The sequence below is a fragment of the Biomphalaria glabrata genome, chromosome 10, assembly GCF_947242115.1.
Source record: "Biomphalaria glabrata chromosome 10, xgBioGlab47.1, whole genome shotgun sequence".
NCBI classification, from domain to species: Eukaryota; Metazoa; Mollusca; class Gastropoda; family Planorbidae; genus Biomphalaria; species Biomphalaria glabrata.
In genome coordinates this window covers 7405099-7412135 of record NC_074720.1, presented here as the reverse complement: position 1 = coordinate 7412135, position 7037 = coordinate 7405099, and positions in this window count along the sequence as shown.

Below are 7037 nucleotides of genomic sequence, written 5' to 3'. Positions count from 1 at the left end.
ATTTTGCAGGGCCGGCCTTAAGCCACTGCAACCTATGCGGCCGCAGTGGGCCCCGCACTTTCATAGGACCCGTGCTAATTGAAGGTGTATAAATTATTTAATTAAACCATTTTATAACTTAAAACAGATTTTCCGCGCCCTCCAGTCGATTTACCAGGAGCTCCTGGAAATCTCCCGAAATTACAAAATATACGAAAGAGTCCTTAAAATATAGACAAAAATTGTCATTTTGGGGTGTCATTCAATATGGAAAACGCCAATCCTACGCGCGATAAATAAAAACGGCATTATGCATTAGCCGTAGCCTAATTATGTAATCATGTGAAAGAAGCTTCTCGCGCCTCAAACTAATGAAGAATTACTTGAGGTCAACAATTCTCAAAGATAGATTGAAACATTTGGTAATTCTTGATATTGAGCGTGATCTATGTAGGAAACAGAATTATTGATGATATACTGTATGACTTTGCTACATGCAAAGCTCGTAAAGTAATTCTGTACGTAGTAAAGAATGAATAAAATGCATAGACGAATTTATTTTCTAATACAAACTTTTAAATTTCACTTATTGTCCGCTTCCCTACACAAACGTGGCCCCGCGAAATTGGATTCGTATAGGGCCCTACAATGCTAAAGTCCGGCCCTGCTATTTAGTGTTTGTAAAATGTTTTACATGTTTCGGATGTTCCTTCAGAGTTGAAGAGAGTTTACTTCTTAGTCCAAACATCCCGCAGGACGAAGGGGGATGGGAGCAGTCAGGGTTTGACAGTCCAGCGCGCAGCCATCCGTAGCGATGTGTGAATACCCACTTGTCCTCCCCCCCCCCTTTTCTTGTTTTTTCGTGGGGTTACTATCCGCAGAAATAAGAGAGTGATCTTTCCTTTACTTTTTGCTCGTCCAAACTGTTGAGGGAAGAAGAGAATTTTATGTGTAGATAGATAATTCTTTTTGTGACCCAACCATGCGATACGCCACGATGAAAAAATCATGGAAAGATAACTCTTTTATTTCTGCAAGTCGGATTAGAGTTACCCAACCCAACTTTCGCAGTGACAGAGAGCAAGGCTCAGAAAAAAAAAAAAGAGGGGGCTTATGCTACGCCGCGGGTCGGCCCGTTTTAATTAATTGCCTGAAAAAATGTTCTTCCCTTGCTGATTCAGTATTCTAATTATTTCTAAGGCATTTTTCTTGCTTAATTTAGAGTTATAACTCTGATGCTTTCAAAAGATATGATCATCTCAATTATATCTCGTGCAACATCTTAAGGTGAAGAGCCACGGCCGGGTTTAAGTATGTGGGGGCCCCGGGGCAGAATTTTTGTGGAGGCCCTTACACTTTTTGGAAAAGCTTTTTTTTTTAAAAAAAATCTATTATTTAATAAAAATGACAATATCTAAAAGCATGCCATAATATAAAAGAAAGAGAGTACTTGTCAATTAAATGCAATTTTTCCTTCGTTTGCAAATTTTAGTAACTAAAATGAAAATTTTAGGGTTTAAGCAATGCAGTAAGTTCACAGCTTATTACAATCACACTACAAGCAGACACTGTTAAACCACGACACTCTTAGTGACCCAACTAGTTCCAGAGACATTTTCATTCATTTATATATTTTAAAAAAAAGCAAAGTAAAATGTGCAATGTGTTTATTACAAGGGGCCACCATATCTCAAATAGCTTAGCGTCTCATCAAGTCTATCTCGGGTCCAGTGTGAAGGTCGTCGAGTTCATTATTGCTACAACATAGGGCTATGTGTTCGTGGAAGCAGGAGAAAGTGCAAGTTAGTTCAGTTAGATAGAAATGTTTATTGTCCTCGTGTGTAAATTTGGTGAACGTAAAACGGGTCCTTGCAAGACGCTGTTAGCATGAACAAAAAGATTGCTGTTTGTAGGATTACGTCCCCTTTTGATGATTGAACGAATAAATTTGATAAGAATTGTGTAGACTTTAATTGTATTGTCTTGTATCTTTGGAGGGAGAGAGAGAGGAGGAGGGGGGGGGGGGAGCTAGAGAAAGCTGTATTGGTCTTAATGAACATGGAAGTTGTTGCAAGAATTAGACTTGCCTTGGCTGTTATGTTCAAGAATGCATTTAAAGAACTCGCAATGGCAACATAAGAAGGCAGTAATTAAATGCCTTTCGGTGGCTGCCTGGTCCTGCGGTAGTTCATACCCTGCCCGCTGGCATCCCCCGCCGCTCTACATGTAAAACATTTAAAAAATTAGTTCTGAACTAAATGTTGAAGAACAAAGCTGTGCCTCACTTAAAATGACATTTTTTTTTACCATGGGCGTAGCCAGGATTTTTTTTCGGGGAGGTTTTTTTTTTTGTGGTCCCCCCGTTTTTTTTTTTTGAGGGCTCCCACCCCCGCCCCCCGCAATATATATAATAGTAAAAATAGTAACAGTAAAGATATAATTAGTCTTTATTACCATTCTGACCCTTCATTCTTTCGAAAGTTTATTGTACACATGACTTGGTTCTTCATGGAGTTATTTAAAAAAACGCACTTTTTCCGGTATTAATAAAAAAAAAAAAGCATATTCTGAGGTATCTACAGTGCATTATACTACTATTAAAAAATTTTAGTTCAAAAATCTTATCTGCTGTTCTTACTTACTTAGGACTTAGATCCTCCCGCGCAGTTCGGCGCATTGTGCAAAAAAGTTGTCTCCATAAAAATCTGTCTCTAGCAATGTCTGAAGCCTTCACACCTGCTTTCCACTGCTCTGGTGTCCTCCGTGAAAGCGTGGCGCCAAATTATACTAGGATTTCCCTGTTTCCGCTTTCCTCGTATTGGCCTCCATGTCATTGTAACTACTCGGTATGCGTAATTCATTTTGTCAGAGAAAATTTACCGCAAACCACATGCTACACTCTATCACAACCTCACTAAGTAGTCAACTCCCAATTTGGCATAGGATTTCCTTGATTGAGACCCGATCTCTATAACTGACTCCTAAAATCCGTCTTAGCCATTTTTGTTGAGCCACATTTAGTCTTTTTTTCAATTTCGACAGACGACTTCCATGCTGCACTTTATTAATGGAGCTCAGCGACTAGTAGAAATGTGTAGCCTACTAATAGCCTGTAAATATTAGTGGTAACCTAGTAGCTCTAATGATAGGTCGCCTAACCTTAATATGGTTTGAAGCAGGGGTGGACTGGGAATTAAAATCGGCTTGGGCATTTCTATACAACCCAGCCCACAAAAAGTATATCATATGATGGGCATCCAATTTTAGGTCTCCCTGTCCTCAAAATCATTACATTAAGTTGTAAAATGTATCGATAACTAAAAGCATGGATAAAGTGAACATTATATCCTTATAAGAAATACAGGTCTTATGTAAAGTTTTAGTCACTAAGTATATAGGCCCTAAAATAATGAAGCCTGCTAGTAGCGCTGTCTACGGATGTAGGCTACTACATTTTTTCGGATAATGTGTTAGATTTAATTAGCTTAGAGGGCCTCTTTTTACAAGGGATATTATAAAATATTTATAAAATCTTCTATATGAAGCCATTTAGGTTGCCCTACCGGCCCATTTGGGTACCGGCCCACCGGGCATTTGCCCGAATGCCCATATAGCCAGTCCGCCCCTGGTTTGAAGGATGCGCGAGGTTTGAAAATATTAGTCTTAGCCTACTAGTGATGAGTCCCGTAGCTTAACTTATAGCTTCATTGGTGAAAGGAGGCCGAAGTTAATATTTCAGTGGTGTCACTGTGGGTAGGGGCCGGCAACACCGGGTGACACCCATGTGGAAGGTGACACTTAAGGAGAAAAAAAAAGAACTTTTTCCTAGAATATATATAGGGCTAGATTTCAGGTACCCATTAGAGCTGGGTTGACTCAGAGTCGCCCAAAGATTCCGAAATTAAAAATCCAGGATTCGAATTCGGGACCTTTACCACTCAGTCTTCGCGCCTCAATATGCGTTGTAGTCCTAGTTTTTAATATTTGAATATTAAGCAAAAGCGATATTACTGATGTTTAAGAAATAACATAATTAAACAAAGTGACGTCGTTTCATCTTCTAAGTAGAACCTTCTTTTTTTTTTCGCAAAAGACATTAGCAACATCATCGATTTAAAAAAAACTATTTTGAGGAAGTATACCACCTTCTTACGTTGCTACGAAATAAGTTCCAAATTTTCGCCGACTATAAGCTAGCGACATCATTCTAATGACGACTTTTGCGTGAAAAGATGTGTTGCTTAACAGAATAGGCATTGAAAAAAAAAATAAAATTACGACAATGAGGCTCATTTGGATTTACAAGCTTGTGCACAATTTCTTAATTTTATTTTATTTGAAATCTTATTATTTTGGAGAAATAGTGCGTTGTAATTTTGTAGACTTAAGAGAATAAGTTTCTAAAGCTAAAAATGAAGAAAAACGCTTGGCGCTGTGGTTCAACTCCCCACCCCGCTAATTAAAGGGGTGGTAAGCGTGAATTTTTTTTTTATCTTGGTGGGTGCCACGAGTAAAAGAAATATTAGAATACTAGTCGACCGGCGGCGTAGCATAAGCCGCTATTTTGCAGGGCCGGCCTTAGGCCACTGCAACCTATGCGACCGCAGTGGGCTCCGCACTTTCATAAGACCCGCGATAATTCTAGGTGTACAAATTATTAAATTGAATCATTTTATAACTTATAGCAGATTTCCTGCGGCCTCCTGTCGATTAACCAGGAGCTCCTGGAAATCTTATGAAATTGCAAAAAATACGAAAAAGTCCTGGAAATATACGGAAATTATTAAAATCTTTTGAAAACTCATACATATCTCCTGAAATATATCAACAAAAATTGTCATTTTGGGGTGTCATTCAATATAGAAAACGCCAATCCTACGCGCGATAAAAAAAACAGCATTATGCAATACCCGTAATTGTGGAATCTAGTGAAAGAAACTTCTCGCACCTCAAACTAATGAAGAATTACTTGATGTCAACAATTCTCGTAGATAGATTGAAACATTTGGTAATTCTTGCTATTGAGCATGATCTATATAGGAAACAGAATTCGTTGGATATTGTTATAACCCAACCATGCGCACCGCCATTCAAGAGAGTGCGGAAGGTGCGCACTGCCAGAAACTAGACAGAAAAGGATTTTGACATTAAGAAGAGAACTATTTCCTCTAAAGTCTAGAGCCAATATGAAGAGACTGTGCTAAAAGAAGATGTTGTTTTGTGTACTTGTGATGTTCTGTAAACAAACATACTTGCCTCGTTGAGTTGCCTCCTTTAAGTTATTACAATATACTGTATGACTTCGCTACAAGCAAGGCTCTTAAAGTAGTTCCGTACATAGTAAAGAATGAATAAAATGCAAAGACGAAGTATCTATATTATAAAGTAGAATGTGAGGTGTATGTATGTATGTATGGATGTATGTTACTTATAGACATCAAAACCGCTTGACCAATCTTGATAAAACTAGGCAGGAATGTTCCTTGGGTACCAACTTAGACCGTAGTGTATGTATTGTAGCCCTAAAACAAACTTAAGACCCTCAAAAAAAAATAAAGTTGTCCGACTCTATTACAACTATAGTATTTTATGGATCTAGGCCATGTCTACAATGTTGACATGAGAAAAGATCGAAAGGATTTAGACCTAGATCTAATTTTAAGAAATACACTTTGCGCAGATAGTTTTTTACTTTGACACATGAAAAGACAAAAGAAGATCCATTGATTTCATTATATAATAAAATTAACCTTCAATTTTGTGTTTCAAAAACATTTTTTACATTAATTAGTTCCTTATATCTGTGATTACAGATTTCCTGACGAACATTCTTTCATTAGACAATTCCGTAATGAATCGCGTACTAAATATTAATTCGTTTAATTGTTTACTTTATAATCCCATCCCTAGATCTAAAACTCTAATTCAACTCTAAGATGATAAAACTTCTCTTCGCACAGATAGTTTTATACTTTAACACATAAACATATTAATTAAAGTCCATTCATTTCATATTTTGATCAAATAAACATTCAAATTTGGTTTTCTAAAGCTACATTCGCCTGCGAAAGTTGCGAAGCCGAGTTGAGATAGGCCTAGACATAGACATAAATAAATATAGACTGGAAGTAGGAAGTTATTTTTATTTGGGGGAAGTCAAATATGTTTTATGTACTATATCTATGTGAAAAAAAAATGGCGGCGATTGAGCTATAAATTCTAGGACTAACATTTCAGCCAATATATACCTTTGATCTTTAGTTTTGAAAAGTACAAAACTGCCATATTCCCAATATTTTGTCTTCGTTTCATAATCATAGACATAGGCAAATATATATAGGTTTGTGATGTGGATCTACAAACTTAACTTTTCCCAAATATTTCCGATAATAATTTGTTCTTTATCGTCCAGTCTATATATATATGTCTATGGGCCTAGATCTATATTCATTCATGAATCGCGTACTAAATATAATTTCGTTTAATTGTTCACTTTATAATCCCATCCCTAGATCTAAAACTCTAATCCAACTCTAAGATGATAAAACTTCTCTTCGCACAGATAGTTTTATACTTTAACACATAAATATATGAATTAAAGTCCATTCATTTCATATTTTGATCAAATAAACATTCAAATTTGGTTTTCTAAAGCTAAAAAGCTGCGAAGCCGAGTTGAGATAGTCCTAGATCTATATTCATTCATGAATCGCGTACTAAAAATTATTTCGTTTAATTGTTCACTTTATAGTCCCATTTATTTAACAAAACTATCGCTCTTTTCGTTTTTAATAGATAAGAATGTATCGACTTCGGGTAAACCATTTTCGCAAAACTAATTTTATTTTCGTAGCGAAAGAGAAATAATGTGAAAGGATCATTAGCTACGTTTAACATACATCTAAATCCAATCCACTAGATTATTCAAAAGCAAATGTTTTAATTAAAAAAAAAATGGATTTAAGCCTATTAGCTATTTTTACATTGACACATTCGCTTTACTTATTACATTATTATTTCGTTTAATTGTTTACAAAACACTCTCAGTGACTATATCG